Genomic DNA, 18319 nt, shown 5'->3' with positions numbered 1-18319 from the left:
TTATGATCGATATGATAAGGTTACTTCACTAAGGTGCTCAACAAAGCCCTAAATGTCTACTACATCGTAGGACTAACAAGGATTCCACAATGGTAAGTATTCCTCAACTCAATTGATTCTAAAAACCAAAATCAATTCACCACACAAATTCATTTGTTACCATCCATGTCCCAAAGTATCTCCTTTACAATTCTCGTCATTGAACTTGACTTACTATGTCATCTCCAAGTACCCTGGCTTGTTTACTCCATCATCTCACCACTTAATACTTCTAGTTTCCGATACCATAAATTGGAATCACATCCTTGAACTCACGAACTATATCGAACAACATTCCACCAAAATTCCCAAATTCAGATATGTTTCATAAGGTCAACAAGGGCTACTCTATACTAGATTTGGTCAACTTAAAAGGTTTAACAAACTAACTAATTCCAAAGTACAATACCAATCCATTAATCAACATCAATGTCCTATTGTATTCCTTTCAAGGCCCACAAGGATTAGGGCTAACTATCATACCTTTAATTCACCACAAGAAATATCGAGACTCTCAAATGAAGTGGCTTAGGTTCATTCCATACTATGTGCTAAGGTAGTACCCATGCTTAATCATCTATAACAAACAAGCTCTCTATAGACATAAATCCCAAGGTATTTCTCAATTCACTAAATTCTCATATCAAGCACAACTAACAAGACTAACCAAAGGATCCCAAATTATATTCTCCTATACAACTCAAACCTTAAACAATCAATTTCTCCACTCGTTCACGCCCTCCAATGATACATTCTCTCAAAACTGGGTTCTCTTGAACAAGGGAACTATCCTGCGGTATAAAAGGAAAGTGTCCACATGGACTTTATTATAAGAAGAAAACGAACCTAAGATGAAACGGGAGAAAGAATTGAAAGGTAGTTACCTAGGCGAGATAAGAGGAATTTGAAAGACGAATGACCAACGCAAATGGAAGATTAAGGTAAGATACACTGAATACGAAAAGAAATATCAAGAAAGTGGAAGCATTCTACATTTGGCATAACCAACCTTTAGTGGCACCAAAACTAATAACTAACAATCAACAAACCTAACAATTAGCAATCACAAACAGACAACCACATAAAATCCTAATTCTACCCATCCTACCCTTCTCTCAAGTTTATTATTTTAAGGTCAAGTGATTTCTAAGTGGGGTGCACAAACGTGCGTCGAGAGCAATAGGCTCTGATACCAACTGTGACACCCTCATTTAACGCGGAAAAGTAAACACGTAAATCTACAGAAAAACTGGTAGGATATGTTTGTAAATGGTTCAACTAGTCCAAAAACCCGCAATTTCAAAAATTTTCCTAACTAAACCATTCACAACCAATTCCAACTCAAGAAGAGTGTCATAACCCCGTGGTGATAAACTAACTTACATATATAACTAAAGACGCGAAAATATATATGGATACAAACCAAAAATAAAAAGGGAGACATATGTCCCTTCAAATTATATACAAACCAAAAGTATAAAAGGTTTACTAATAGAATAACCAAAACTAGGTCCAAGGTTCCTTGCTCACTAGCCGTCTGTGACCCCCAACTAAGCATCAACAACCTGTCAATCGCATTTTATACAAACACGAAAGCCACAATTCAGTGGGGAGTAACTTCGAGTCCTCCCAGCCACGAATCGTCAAAGTTAATGTAACATGTAATGTAACATGTAAACAATTTGATAAACCATTTACTTATCATGTATTCTAACAAATGACCCCTAAACTGACCAAACTAAACTATCATGTGAATCAGATAACAAATAGTAATCCAAACTTTATCAACTGTAACCGGCTTACATCTCACCTATTACAGTTCATAAAATCACCATACAAGAAAGGGCAATATATCAAAGACAGGCATAAGTTCTTAGTACGGTCAATAGTCACTTTGTAACTCAAGTCTATACCACGAGGTAGGGAAGGTAATCGAACCGGTATCTTGGCTCGGCGGTTACTATTAAGAAAACATGGCCAAGAGACAACACAACCCTAGCCTAAAATCACAGAGACCTAGACATGCGGATACACACCACCGCACCCAAGACTCACAACTTTTTTTAAAACAAAGTGAAGTGAGTACCCTAAGGACACCACCGAAGGGTCGGCTAGTGCTTAAGCTGACCCCATACTATCAAAATTAGTACCTGAGGTCATGCCCCAACTTGGATAAACATCCACTAGTCAGGAACACAAAGGCTATCAAGCAGTGAACATATACTCGTCAGAGACTATAAAGACCTATCTATGATGAAGGCCGAAATACTCACCTAGGACCTAGTCACGGCTAGTCCCACTTGAATATTTTAGCCCACACCACCCAAAACTCACCACATAAGTCAAGTAAGACACCCACTTAACCTTAAGAGGGCAAAAAGTCCTACTTACCAACATAAATTCTAACATTCTATCATGTGAAAGCTATATAAATGTCTATTTACAAAGATACAATCCCAATCAGTTCCTCAATAAGAATTCAATACTAATTTCCAATCCTAGCAATTATAACAATATAAAAGGCTTTAGGGGAAACTAGGGCCATTACTACAAAATAAGAAGCTATTTAAATTCAATTAACTAAATAAGAAACTATTTAAATTCAACTAATTACACATGTGAAATAGAAATATAATAAATGGCCTAAAACAAGAAAAAGGCCGGTTATCTAATTCATTCAACCGAATTTTTACCCGCAACCTTGACCTGCGACAGTGCGGGTCAAATTGCGGTGACCAATCACTCAATTAATCGACATCGCATCGATCAAAGGGACTAAGGCTCGAGTTTTGGACAATCAACAAAGCATTACAATTATAGCTATAAAATTCATTTTGAGCCTATTAATTACAATTTCATTTTGTAAACTATCCTAACATGTGATAACTATTAATATAAGCACAATTTTTCCATTAACATAATATTTGTTACTAGTATGCTTCAATTCAAATTACTACCCTTTTGTTACTTATACTATTCTAATATTAATTAACCCGGAAAGACCAAGATTGCACGAAAACCCGCGAAACAAGCACGGACCGACCTGGGCCAACCATGGGCTAGCCGTGGGCCTACCACGGGCCTGCCACGGCCTGCCGGCTGCTGCCGGGCCCGCCTTAGGACCATTTCTCCTCTTTTTATTCATTTTTATACATTATAAGACCGTCTGAAAATTAATTAATCGTCCCCAATTCAACTTTGATAATTTAAACTACCAAAAGGCACAAATTAAGCTTGCATGCAACTAAGTTTAACATGTGAAAAATTACTACCCAAACAAAAATTCACCAAACATACAAAAATCAAAAACATGTGACGATAATTCGTCGAGTAGCTCGAAATATGTTACCTTAAGCTAGAAAATGAGCAATTAGTCCTCAAAACCGAAACCCTAACCACAACTAACCGCTATCCTCTACAATATACGAGTCCCCGAACTCGTCTTCCAATCCTTCACCTAATTAAACAATAAAAAAACACAAAAATTAAGCACAAAACCGAAATCACCGAAATTTGGTCTTAAAATAACTTAATGAAAATTGAAATTAGAACATACTAAGTTGTAGATCGTGGCGAGGGGATTCCGGAAAGGTAAATTTCGCGAAAAACGGACAAGAAACGAAGATTTTATGGCCAAAATAGCTCGATTTGTGAGAATGGTGTTTTGTTTTTGGTTGATACGTTGATGATGATGAACCAAGAACAAGAAAATCAGAAAAGTGAATAAAGAAGGGGAGGGGAGCCGTGTAAGAGGAAAAGAAAGGAGGAAAAATTACGTGCGGGATTTTTAGTCGGGATTTTTAACGAGTCGGTTTTGACTCGTTTCAAAAATAATTAAATCCGTAAGTCAAACGCAAATTCCGTCAAGTCCAAAGTTTTTAAACACGAGATTACAATAAAATTGAGTATTCACATGACCCATTTCCAAATTCGTTTACCCAACGTTCAAACGAATTGTCATTTTCCCCCCGATACGCCCTTATTTCGAAATAAAAGATTTTACACGGTTTAAACTATTTTTAAACATTTCAAAACTATCAAAATAAATACTTTTCTTCAAAATATAATAAAATTATATTTCTTTAAATTATTTTTTTTTTACTTTAAATACTTAATTATCACTTTTATTTTGATTAATAAATTATTTCTGAAATATATTAACGGTCCGAAATTTACGGGGCGTTACAATTTTACCTTGAGATGGGTGGTTTAATATATGGTAGGATGACGTGTAGGCGAGATGTTGTAGTTTCTGACCTAAATTGGTTACTTTGGGGGACAGTAGCAACGTTAGCAAGATTCAGAGTGGATTCTGGCATTTATAGTTTATGGTCATATATTATTCATGCATTGAGAATTGATTGTGGGTTGTCATTGTGATAGTTGCATGAGCCTCAATACTAGTATGAATAGATGTGAGGGACAATCACTTCAGACTGATAATGACGTTAAGATTAATGATTGAACCTTAGAACTGATATTATATGGCGTTAAATGTGGTCGGATTTACAGAGAATTATATTTAGGTTGTTTGGTATTGTGTTTTGTTGTTGCCTTCTTTGACTATGGCATGGAGATGAGTAATTTGGATTTTACTCTAAGTGTTGAATGATTCTTAACGTAAGCTTTAAAATATGATGATAGGATAAGTTATTTAAGTTATGAGTTTTCCCTACTAGCTATATTATTATTGGACTGTATGAGATGTTGGAGCGTATGAGTGAGGTAGGCAGCATAGCTTACTGGCCTGACTAATTCCGAGAAAGTTCATAAGGTGATCCACGCCCCTCAACTAAGGAGATATGTTAGTTACTTGCCCAATTAGATTGTCGATCTTGATGACACGTTGATTTGGGAGGAGACTCTTATGCAAACGATTAAGTTTTGTGAAACCATATGGATGTAAAAGAGATTACTTGGAATTGAATATGCCATGACAGACAGGTCCCTCACCTTTTACCTAAGGTAATTCTTACGCTTCGTGGACGAAGCTTTGTTTTAAGGGGGTCGATATTTGTACATTTAAATTTCTTTTGTGATTCTTACATGTACCCTGATCTACTGAGTTTGGGTGTGAGGTTGGTGTGCTGTGCATCTTGGCACGTTTACTTTATATTTCCTGATTATGCATAACATTGCATAATATTTGTTGCTATTCATCATGTTTAATGCCCAATATTTGCTAATGCTAATGCTATAATGTTGGTACTGGTTGGGGTTACCCACTAGTGGTGTGGCCAGTATGTTTAGTTGTTTTTTTAACACTTCCGGAAATTTTTATTTTTATTTATTTAATCATTTTTCGCTACACTTGTGAAATATATATGGAGTTGTTAAAATGTGTGTGTCCTCGGAAAAATAAAATGTTCTTTTGCAAATTCGACATGCTCTTAGTTTTGTAGCTAGTGACGCTTTTACCTTTGGAGTTGAGAAAATTAAGAGAAGTTTGTAAGGTAATGTATAAGAGTGAGAACTATAAGGTAATGTATAAAAGTGAGAATGTTGGTGAAATTTTGAGTATATGAAGTGGGTAGACATTGGAGTATGAAAATGAAGGTTCGTTTAAGCTTCGGGGACGAAGCTTTGTTTTAAGAAGGGAAGTCTGTAACACCCCGTTATTTTCGGAGTTATTTATTAAGGGTTACTTGTACATTATTCATTATGGGATTTGGAGTCATAAACTATTAAAGAAAAACTTTTGTTTTGTTATTATTAATATGGGGAGAATAAAACCATTTTGGACTTTTTGTAAAATAAATTGATTTGGGATTAATTCAATGGTCGGATATTATTTATGTACCGACTTGGACTTGGCACGGGCTTTGACCCAATTTTACATATTAATAAAAATAAAACTTTTTATACTAAAACATCATACCGTGTTTCCTACTCTTATTATCTTATACCACAACTTTTTCTTATTCTGCCTTCCCCTTTTTACAAACACAAAACCCTATTATCCTAATCACCCTCTTTGTCCTCCCTTCCTCTTCTTCATTTGCGTGATTCACCGATAAATTTGCGGAGCTTCGACCACGACTTTTGATCATCCTTATCTCTTCGTTTTCATATTATATAAATTGTAAGTTTTTGCCTAATTCGGTCTGTTCAGTTTATCCTTTTAAAAGTAATTTGTTCTTCATTTTATTTATGATCGTTTTGCTAAATTAAGATGATATTTTGATAGATTTATATAAGTTATGAGGAGTAATTGCGAGAATTAGAGTAGGATTGATTTGGGTTATTATCATTTTGTAAGGTTGTGTTTTGGAAATTTCATTATCGATGGCTATACGGACCGTCGTTATTGAGTATTGTGGTAGTGTTGGTATAAGTTTTAGTTTGTGGAGCATAACGATGTTTGAGCCAAGGGTTATTGTTTGAGGTCGAAAGAGTTATACCTATATATATATATATATATATATATATATATATATATATATATATATATATATATATATATAATTGCCGGTAGATCTTTGAGATAGTTGGTGTTTGGTGTTGATTTGAATATACAGGCCACATGTTTTGAGCTAAATGCCAATTGTTCATATTATGAGTTATTAGTATTAGATAGATGTTATATTAGACATGAGTTTGGGGCAGAAGCTAAGGTACGTAATGGAGATGCACTATTTTAACATTGGCACTATTGTTTTGGAAGATAGCCTTGTATACATGGAATTTGAGTGTGAGTTCTTGTTACTGGGTGGGTCTCGTTTTCTATGTTGATGAGAGGTGGTCAGTGGTGAAATTTGTTAACATGACTATAGGATGAGTTGTCTGCATTAGGAGTGTGGTGAGTGAATTTACCTAATATTGAGTATGTATAAGAGCTCGGCTGTTTTCATGTGAATTGTGTAGTAATCGGGTAACCCTTATACTTGTAGCTTACGGATTTGAAGAGAGAATTTTTATATTAAGCTTAGCTTGGATTGACTGTCTCGAGAGGTAAGGACTTTTATCCTTTTTAAATTTAAGTAAAGAGCATGTTCAGTTTAATCATTAAACTGTTTTATAATATTTTGGCATCGATGAGATTTTACTTGTATTTCTAAATTTTGAATATTACACATTGGAATGGTTTCGGCTCAAGCCGCTTTGGAAAATTTGGTTTCCTCTGGTCTAGATGGTTTAAGGTCGTCTCTGACGCTCCTGGGATTACGTCCCGAAACTAAACTCTTGGCCCGAGTTCATTTGGGTGGGGATTGTCCGGCCCCCACTCGCTAGGTAGTTAGACTTTCTCCTTTGGCGGTTCCATCCTACTGACTGCCCAAATGTGAGAGGTGCGCACTTTTATGAGTCTAACAAAGCACAGGTGGTGCCTCTAGACCGTGTCAAGGGTAGGACCTTGGCACACAGGTGGTAAATGTTTTTGTTTTGAATTGTTTGGTTAATATTATTGGATTTATGGCAATTGGTTTTGGAATATATTTCTTGTTTTTACTTTGGTTTCAAAGCTTTGTTAATTTATAATACTGTTTCTGAATTTGTCAATATTTCTTATTTTCTTAAACTCAGCTTTCGCTGACGTCCTTATGTTTTGGGTCGTTCCCCCACTGGAACCTGTACCTATTTATGTTTTGGGTACAGTTGATAGGTACATTTGAGATGCTTGAGATGCTGCATGGGTGCATACTGGATCCGGGGATTGTACGAGCGTGGAAGGATTTTGAATAAAGACTCCGTCTTACACTATTTATAATTTTATAATATCATTGGATTTGAATTTTATTTATTGTTTTAGATTTTGTAACACTTAAGTCTTCCGCTGCAACGTTTTGATTATTTGATAAAGTTTTGAGATATGTACTTTGTTTTTAAAGATTAACTCTGTACTTACCTTGCACTTGGCATTTTAAGCTAAGTGTGGAGTGACAGCCGTGAATTTTCCATCTCTAGTTTATCGTTTTGGTTGGTAAAATTTAGGGCTGTTACAGTGATCCTAGTAGACTCAGCCTCTGAATCAGCCACGACCTTGTGATAAAATAGTGGGAAGGGGACCTTGACCGGGACATCAGGAGTTTTAGGAGCTATGACAGACTCTGACTCCGACTCATACTCAGATTCTTCTCCATTTCCCTCTTTGAACATAGGGCCTTCTCCAGTTGTGATCTTGAGAATGCGGCCTCGGCGATCGGTCCACTTGACGATTTTCCTCCAGCCTTGTGTAGCTTTCTCCGGGTCAGTGTCGGAGATCAAGGCAGTTGGGTCAAATCGGTTGTCCTTCAAGGCGATGTTTATAATGTCCTCATAGTCGAGGTGCTTGATGTTATCCTCTCCAAAGAGGAGGGTGACAGCTTGTCTATCGAGGCATGACGACGGATTAGACTCGGTTGATGCAGCTTCGGTGTTGTCGGGGATGAAGTAGCAGTCCTGGAAGACTTCCACACCCGGGTATCTGGCCTTGGCTACAGAGTCATAGATCGGGTAAGATTGGAGCTTTGGTCAAACGCTCTTTTAATGTTTGGAATGCCGTCTCACAACTCTCATCCCAACGAAACCTGTTCTCTTTCCTCATCAAAGCTGTCATAGGTCTAGCAATCTTGGAGAAATCCTTCACGAACCGTCTGTAGTACCCAGCTAAACCCAAGAAACTCCGAATCTCAGCTACATTCTTTGGTGCCTTCCACTTGGTCACTGCCTCAATCTTTGTCGGATCCACAGCTACCCCATCCTTTGAGATCACATGCCCCAGAAAAGCAACTTTCTCTAACCAGAACTCACACTTGGACAACTTAGCATACAACTCGTGTTCCCTCAAGGTCTGCAACAGGATCCTCAGATGTTCCTCATGCTCCTCCTTAGTCTTGGAATAGACTAAGATGTCATCAATGAAAACCGCCACAAACTTGTCCAGAAACTGACTGAAAACTCTGTTCATTAAGTCCATAAACACAGCCGGTGCATTAGATAACCCAAAAGGCATCACCACATACTCATAATGGCCATACCTCAACGTGAAAGATATCTTTGGTATGTCCACCTCCCTAATCTTCACCTGATGGTATCCCGACCTCAAATCAATATTGGAAAAGACTGATGCGCCACTCAACTGATCAAACAGGTCATCTATCCTTGGCAAAGGATACTTGTTCTTTACCGTCACTCGGTTCAACTCCCTGTAATCTATGCACAACCTCAAAATCCCATCTTTCTTCTTCACGAAAAGAACTGGTGCTCCCCTCGGTGATACACTTGGTCTAATGTATCCCTTCTCTATCAGATCGTTCAACTGCTTCCTGAGCTCCTCCAACTCCTTAGGACCCATCCGGTAAGGTGCCTTCACTACTACAGATACAGGCTATAACAACGGGTAAAAACCGTTGTAAAAACAAAAAGCGGACGTTGTTAAAGCGGCCGTTGTAAAAGTTATTTACAACGGTTAGGTTATTTACTTAAACCGTTGTTGAAAGTATTCACCACGGTTAAAAGCCGTTGTTGTTGCGTGTAAGCCGTTGTGGAAAGTGTTTCAAAAATTTGGTGGGAATAATATAACAACGGTTGTCATATGTATAACCGTTGTTGTAACTTTCCCTCCAAAATTGTGAAGACTTTTAACAACGGGTATATGATACATACCCGATGTTGAAATTTGTAGTAACAACGGTTCTTAGTTTAAAACCCGTTGTTGTTACTTTCCCTCCAAAATTGTGAAGACTTTTAACAACGGTTCTTCGTTTAAAACCTGTTGTTGAATATTATGCGCGGTATTTGTGAAAGGTATTAACAACGGGTTGTTTTTTAGTAACCGTTGTTAAAGGTCTTCACAACGGTTTTTTTAGTAACCGTTTTTATTACGAACTCCTAATGTTTTTAAAAATTAAATTTGTTTCATGCCATTCAAAAACCTGCATATATCAGCAAAGACCATATACCAAAGACAAAGATAAATCACAAATTTGGGTTCATCGTAACTCAATAGATTCAATTCAACCACAACAATGAATCATATATATATATATATATATATATATATATATATATATATATATATATATATATATATATATATATATATATATATATATATATATATATATATACTTACAAGGAGTTAAATTTACATGAACTAATCATTCCCTAACTTCAACAAAAAATTTACTAATAAGTTGATCTAAACTCGGAGTATCATGCATTTCTATTTTCTAAGACGTATTTGCCCAACATGTCCCTTACCTCGTCTATATCTACACTTGAGTATCTTCTTTGAATCTCTTGTGATGGGTTGCTTACATCTGCAGATAAAACAAAGACAAGACATTATTCTAACAACATCAAATCTTTGCATAGCAACATCATGGTATAGCAAACAAGCAAGACAACATCATTTCTAATTTAAAAAAGTAATAAACACATTATTAAATTACTAACCTTTTCCGGAATAAGGATATATCTTCGCGTAATAATCTCCAACATGAACCGACAAATGTAGTATCCACATTGTATGCTATCATTTGGCGAGGGGCCTATTATTACATAAAAACAAATAGACGAGAGAAGGCTCACATCAGAATCTTGAACTTTAGGTATTGTATTAGTATTAAACACAGATTTTTGCACTTAATGTATTGTATTTGAGCACGTACCCCTGTTATTGTAATAAAATCAGGGCCATCATCAGAATCTTTCGTGGGTTGATCCTGATCGTTAGTTCTTCTCTTCTCAAAGGCCCTTTTTTTTTTTTAAAAAAAAAGGAGGTAGAAACTCATTTTTTTAGGGGAAAAAATGAGCTTTTTGCTATAAATAAAAATTGAAACTTAATGTTATTATAAATAAATCAGTATTATAAACTTACTTATTAATCAAGCGCTTAAAAGTCTCGCTTGGTTGATTATGTAAAGAGTCCAACCAAAAAACTTTCTTCTTTGTCGGCATGATGGCTGCTAGCACCCAATGAGTCCTACATCAAGAGACATCATCATTATTAACAAGTACATATATTAGTTATGAAAATGCAATTGTAGGGGGAAACGTAATATTAATTTGTTTATTACCCTTTTTCATTATAAAGGGCAAAAATCAGCTTCTTGGTTGTCGCCAATTGCTGAGCAATATAATCTACCCGATCTTCGAACGAGAATTCCAGAATAAATAAAGATAAAACATAGGGGCACAGGAATCCGTATTGATCAGATGGAATCTTCTGCTCGGGGATCACTCTCAATTTCAATATCCTACATTATTACGGTATTAATTCTGGTATTTAAAACACTATCTAGTAGTCAGAATATTAGAATATGAAATTATTTATTAAGAAACTTACTTCATCCAAACAAATAGGTGTTGGACATCAATCTGGTCTAGGCCAGCCCAAATGGCTAGCATATCCCATGACATAAGTGCTTCGCGCTCAACCCCTAGAATATCCTCCTCGAGCGGAATAACTATCAATTGCTCGGTGGCTATGCGACGGCTAGCCTCCTCATGCAGTTTCCTCATCGTCACCGTTCTTACTTTTTGCATGTAATCCTTCCCAGAAGATTGTGTGTCGTTTAAACTCCTAACTTCTTTCAGGTCGGAGAAATAATGATTCTTTGATTTTGTGCTACTACCACCAGCCTACACATGTAGATAATTAAAATAATAAAAAATCCAAAGGTAACATATCCTAGTTGGAGTAATAAAAATAAAAGCGTACTTAACTAAATACCTTATCAACCTGCTCTTTCAATGATGAGGTAGTAGTAAAGGTGTATGATTTGGGGACTTAGGCTTATCGGTCTTTTTGTCCCCTACACAAAATTACCATGCATGCTTTTTAAAAAATGAGACAAAATATAAGGGAGCGAGGTTTTTAAAAAAATGGAGAAGTTAATTAAATACCTCATCAAGTTGTTGTCCGGACGAGGTAGTTGGCATGTCCGGGGACCTAGGCTTATCCGCCTTAGCCGGCTTTTCTGTTCCCTACATACAAAAATTTTCCATGCTTTTTAGAAATACGAAAACAAAAAAAAATTAAAGGGAGGTTTTCATAAAAATGGAGAAGTTAATTAAATACCTCATCAAGTCCCCGGACATTAGGCTTATCCACAAAGCCGGATTTTTGTTCCCTACAAAAAAAATAACATATAAATTTAACATATAAAAACATTCAACAATTAAAAATATAACATATATAAAGGTATTTCTTCTAACCCCAATCGCTTTCGAGGCTTTGAGGCGAGAGACGACCGAGCCAAGTAGATGTGAGTTTCAGCCATTGGATGAAACTCCCAACCGCATCTCCCGAATGGTAATGTCGTCACGAATCGGGACAGGCGGTTGGAATTTTCATGGCCTGGAAAGACTGTAGTTATCTCTAATTTTCTATGATTCGGCAAAAGTTTTTCGCCATGAACTACTACGATTACATCGCTGCTTGATTTGGTGTGCATTTCTACGAGACCCGCCAACACGCACATATGGATTTTCGAATTTAGGGCCAGCAAGAATAACTAGCCTCTTGTTTACGGCTACCAAGAATATACACATACATTATTATATCCCAAAATTTAATAGAATTCATATAAATTTAACTAATTAAACACTTCATGCATACCTTCACGAAAACAGGGAACCGACTTGAAGGGGATGTATCTTTGTTTTCCATCGTAGTCTTCTCAAGTTACATCTCCTTTTCAGACCCATTATTTACCTAATAAAATTAACCAATGGCACGATATCCGAAGTTATAGCATTAGAGCTGGCAAGGAACACATCCCCTGATCTTACCCAAAAAAAAGAAAAGAAAAATAAGGAAGTATTAGGTACCTGATCGGCTTTAGTTGTTACAACTTCAGAAGCATTAGGTACCTGATCTTTCTGAATCTCGTTGACCGATACTTCTTTCTCATGTATTGCCAAGGTAGTAGCGGCCTCTTGACCAATCTGTTGTACCTTATTACCCCCTTTGTAAATGACATCCTCCATCATCTTCACTTCTTCTTGAAAAGCTTGCCTCCAAAGATTCAACTTTAGTAGTACGGATGCCATTAACTGAAGCTGCGTGCCAAGAATGTAATGTTTCAGCAATTTTTATCCCAACAATAACATGTGAATTGAACTTAAATGAAAATAATAGAATAAATGGTACCATGTCAGCCTTCTCAGACTTATAGTCTTCCTTTTCTTCTTTATCGGAGCAGTTGTCCCATAATATTTCGTTACTCCAACCTTTAACGGGACGCCCCTCAAACGACCTGGATGTTCGGGTCGGCCGATCGCTCTAGCAAGAACGTCATTACAACCACTGGGAGTGAATTTCCCTTCTTCTACCTCTTTCAATACGTTGTCCTATAATATATTAAATAAACTTCAAACTATATTTGTGACTAAAATAATAAAGTTAGTAATGAACTCGTCTTAATAAAATAATGCTTACTATGTTGGCCAACACTTCCTCATCATATTTGTCACGCGACGACCGGGATCCTTTAGGTGTGTGCCCTTCTTTATAAGTTACATGCCGATCCAAGTTGGTCACTCCCTTTGCCACCTACACATTAACATGGTAACATTTATACATGTAAATGTGTATCAATGCAAGTCCAAGTGTGATTAAAAAAATAAAGTCTCACAGGGGAATAATGCATGCTACTTACGAGGTTCTCTTCTATCTTTCTGTAACCGCCTCGAGAACCATACCATTTCCTCTTCTTGCATGAAATGTTAGCACGATTTCTTCTGCTAACGGCCTTCAAATAATTATATAAAAGCGCAAGTAGATGAGATAATAAAAAGATTATATAAAGGACTCATTAATTAAAAAAATGATAGGTAAATCGTTAAAAGGCGAGGATTAGGGATGGAAATGGGTCGGATTGGATCGGGTTTTGCAAGATCCAAACCCAATCCACTTACTTATTGGATCTTAAATCCATATCCATACCCGATCCATATCTAAAATTTTAAAATCCATACCCGATCCTTTATATTTTTTTCAAACCCATACCCGCTCCAAATCCATACCCGATCCACCATATAATCAAAAACCCAATCCGAAACATGATTTGACTACATAAAAAATTAATCTTATATAAGAAAATTGAAATTTCAAGTTTAATAAAGCCTAAATTTTCAAAAATATCCGATTGGATCGGGTTTGGATTTGGTTCGGGTTTTCCAATGGTGGATATGGATATGGGTTTTTAAATAGTGGATCGGGAATGGGTCTTTAAAGGGTGGGTTTGGATCAAATTTTTTCTTCGGTACGATTCGGGTTAGGTTCGGTTTGGACCATAATTGCCATCCCTAGCGAGGATATTTAACCTGAAACTTCTCAGTAGTTATCATCTCTTTGAAAAGATCCCATTGTTCCTGACTGATGGTGGGACACTTGTTTGCCGGTGGGCACTTACGCATCTCCCCCATTGCCTTGTCCACATACAACCAATCCCTAGCAACGTCACACCTCCACTGCATGTGGACATCCGCTGCCTTATGCATTAAATACTTATCATGGCTTTCATCGGGTATAATAAAGGCTTCCTTTACACGAGCCAAGTATAACTCCGCCAATTTTGGATTCAAAGTTCTAACATCATCTAAATGGATAGGCACAAACTGTATTGTGCAACATCCAATCCAACTGGATAAAAAACCCGCATTTGGACCAGTAGGGAAACCCTTCGAGCTCCATGTTATTTCCATCGGGTCTTTAGCGGCTATAGCTGCAAGGGCTTTCGGGCACTTCGTAGCACCCCTCTCACCAGGCTTATTATCCCCAGGCTTATTATTCTTTTGACTTTTTTTTCCGTTTTTCACCCATGATAATCCTAAAACCCTAATATGAATGATATAGGAAATGAACAACTTAACAACGTATATGCAGAGTATTATCTAAAACCCTAAACCCTAATAGGAATGAAAATTTAAAACAACAGATTGAGCTTCTAAAATCCTAAACCCTAATAAGAGGAGTGAAGTAGATGATGCGGGATGATAAAGATAACAAAGAATACGAAAAACAAACAGATGCATGAAAAAGAAAAAAGATGATCGTCTTAAAACCCTAATGACGAAACACAAAACTAAAGTGAACATACCTGATGATGATGATGATAAAGAGAACGAGCAGGATGATAAGGGAAGGCAACGGAATCAAGGCGTCGGGGCGGGCGACGGCCGGCGGCGAGAATGTAGAAAGCGAGGAAGAGAGAAGAATAAACTCAGGATACCAACGGTTGAACTGGTGTTGTGTGTGTTTGTGTATGGTATGCTGTATGTGTTTGTAAATTAGTTTTTTATTAAGACAAACTTTTGACAACGGGTTCTTAACGCAAAACCGTTGTTATATGTTAATAACAACGGGTCAATAAAAGTCAAACGTTGTCAAAACTTTATTACAACGGTTAAAATATACCCGTTGTAATATATTTTCACCAAATTTGCGCCAAAATGAAATATGTCAAAAAAATCAATGACAACGGGTAGGGGTACTACAACCGTTGTTGAAAGTTTTAACAACGGGTAGTGTAACTATAACCGTTGTTGAAAGTATTAACAACAGATAATTTAAATATAACCGTTGTTATTGTTGAACCTTTTTTTTTTTTTTTTTTTTTTTTTTTTTTTTTAAATTATGTAATTCCATTACGGTCCAAACTGTAACAATACATACTGTAACAATGAAGCACCATATCTTTGCAACATTATTCAGCAATTTCAACACCAGCATCCACATCTAATAATAAGATCAAGAAAATAAGACAACACCAGCATGCATGCATACTGCATATTTAAGCTACAGGATTTACCATGCCATGAAAATTTGGGAATTTTTATTTAACAATGACCATTATTGATTTACCAATAAATTAAACCATCAAATTATTGGTCTGAAAATGACTCAAAATGTTGGTCGTCCATATCACTGTGTCCTGATGAACTATCTCAGGATCGGGGACGTTTCTTGGATGTCATAGTTTCTTCGTTAACCCAAATATCTTCACCATGGTCATCACGCATATAGATGCTTTCAGTGTCCTCATGATCAGTGTCAACATCGTCAAAATAAGATACAGTGGTAGAGTGATCTATTCCCTCAAAAACGACATCCTGATCATCATCACCATTATCGGATGGACTACTCCTTCTACTCCTTATTGACAGTATAACAGACCACTTCTTATCCATAGGATCGGTGACATAGAACACTTGTTTAGCTTGGGATGCCATTATGAAAGGATCATCCTTATTATTGCCAACCTTACCCAGATTGACCAACGTAAATCCCATCTTATCCTTTCGGACACAATGGATGTTGTTATCTACCCAGTTACATCGAAACAAAGGCATTGTGAAATCAATGTAATCTAGTACCAATATTTCTTGAATAACACCATAATAAAGGCATTTTCCCCAAATAGGCTTTTTATCTTTTGAAGTAGCAAAGTGCATTGCCTCAAATTCAGAACTCTAGCCTAATACCCATCATTTTCATATCTTCCCTAGCTGCGGCGTTATCCTTTGTTTTACCAGGAACATTCAGAAGGGTATTGATAATATTATCACAGACATTTTTCTTAATGTGCATGAAATCGAGGCAATGCCTGACCTCCAGGTCAGGCCAATATGGAAGTTTATCAAAAAATATGGATCTTTTCTTATACCCACGAGTAGACAATTTAGAGCCGCTCTTCTTCCCATAATCTATCTCAATATGCTTTACTTTCGATAAACTTCATGCCTACTCAAAATTCTAGGAGGTTGACGAAGATCTTGTCTTCCATTGAATGCTTTCTGCATCTTGCGATAACAATGGTCATGATACAAGAACCTCCTATTTCCCATATACACATACTTACGAGAAGACTTCAAGTATTCAGACTCGATATCCTCCCCACACAATGGACAAGCCTCTTTCCCATGAACTGTGTGCCCAGAAAGGTCGCCATAAGCCGGATAGTCAGATATTGTACACAATAACATCGCTCTCAAATTGAAAGTTTCGTTCTTATATGCATCAAATACTTCTATCCCACTATCCTACAACAATCGTAAATCATCTAGAAGAGGTTCCAAATATACATCTATATCATTTCCAGGTTGTTTAGGGCCGGAAATTAACAACGACAACATCAAATACTTTCTTTTCATGCACACATATGGAGGTAAGTTATAAATAGCCAACACTACTGGCCAAGTACTATGTTGGCTACTCATGTTTCCGTGTGGGTTCATTCCATCGGTGGGTGGCGCTAGACGTAAGTTTCTAGGTTCATTGCCGAACTCGGGATACTTAGCGTTGAACGATTTCCATTGCATACCATCTACCGGGTGTCTTAGCTTTTCATCATTTATTCTTCCTGTTTCATGCCAAGTTAACATTTTTGAATCATCGGGATTCACATAAATCCTTATGACTCTTGGTATCAATGGAAAATACCACAACACCTTAGCCGGGATCCATTCCTTATCCTTATAACGCCACTCCAAACATTTAGGGCAATTGGTTAAGTTTTGATATAATTTCCGATACAATATGCAATCATTTGGACATGCATGTATTTTCTCATATTTCATACCCACTCCTCTTATTAGTTTTTTCGCCTCATATGTCTTAACGGGTAGAACATTACCATCTGGAAGCAACTCCTTTATCAAGGCTAAAAAACTAGTGAAACACGTGTCACTCACCCCATTTGCCCCCTTGATATTATACAACTTCACCACAGCCGACATTTTTGTGAACTTACAACCAGGATACAGAGGTGCTTCAGACTCACACAACTTCTCATACATGTTGTTAAGGTCATCCCAATTACTAGTGTCATCACCTACATCTTCAAAAGCAATCGACTCATCATCATTCTCTTCATTATCTATACACCCAACATTCAACTTCTCTACTTCCAACTCTTCCAACTCAAAAAACTCGGCAAACTCAGGATCATCAGTTAGCCTTTCGTGTACCTCAACATCATCTTCTTCAGAGTTATTCTCTTCCTCTAATGATTCCCCATAAAAAATCCAACGTGTATAGGATCGACTAAATCTCCACTTTTCTAGGTGTATTTTAACGTCCGGAAAAGCCATATAGCTAATATTACCACATCTTTCACAAGGACATGCAATACTAGAAGAACCTTTCAAATTGTTCGAAACGAATTCATAAAATTCTGCTAAACCATCCTTGTAGGTGCGGTCACTCATATTTGCATCAATCATCCAAGTTCGAGTCATTATTCTACATTCGTAATAATAGGCAACTAATTCAGAAAATACAATAATAAGCAAACAAATTAACGAAATTCAGGAAAGCAATTAAGCTAAATTATCAACAAATTAGATAATAACC

The 18319-nt window shown here is 36.7% G+C and overlaps 2 long non-coding RNA genes across 2 annotated transcripts; one reads left to right on the top strand and one right to left on the bottom strand.

Moving 5' to 3' along the window:
• Window positions 1-1406: 1406 nt before the first annotated feature.
• On the bottom strand, window positions 1407-3758 carry LOC141592814 (uncharacterized). The gene is made up of 3 exons (XR_012521225.1): window positions 3596-3758; window positions 3389-3496; window positions 1407-1604 (listed from the first exon to the last, which is right to left on the bottom strand). It is a non-coding gene; the product is annotated as an uncharacterized LOC141592814 (long non-coding RNA).
• A 485-nt stretch (window positions 3759-4243) lies between these two features.
• LOC141592761 (uncharacterized) lies at window positions 4244-7866 on the top strand. Its single transcript, XR_012521222.1, has 3 exons — window positions 4244-6121; window positions 6930-6990; window positions 7633-7866. It is a non-coding gene; the product is annotated as an uncharacterized LOC141592761 (long non-coding RNA).
• The last annotated feature ends 10453 nt before the right edge of the window (window positions 7867-18319 follow it).

Source organism: Silene latifolia, chromosome 1 (genome assembly GCF_048544455.1).
Source record: "Silene latifolia isolate original U9 population chromosome 1, ASM4854445v1, whole genome shotgun sequence".
Lineage (NCBI taxonomy): Eukaryota > Viridiplantae > Streptophyta > Magnoliopsida > Caryophyllales > Caryophyllaceae > Silene > Silene latifolia.
Note: the sequence above shows the minus strand (reverse complement) of the source record. Positions and strands in the feature narration are given on the sequence as shown.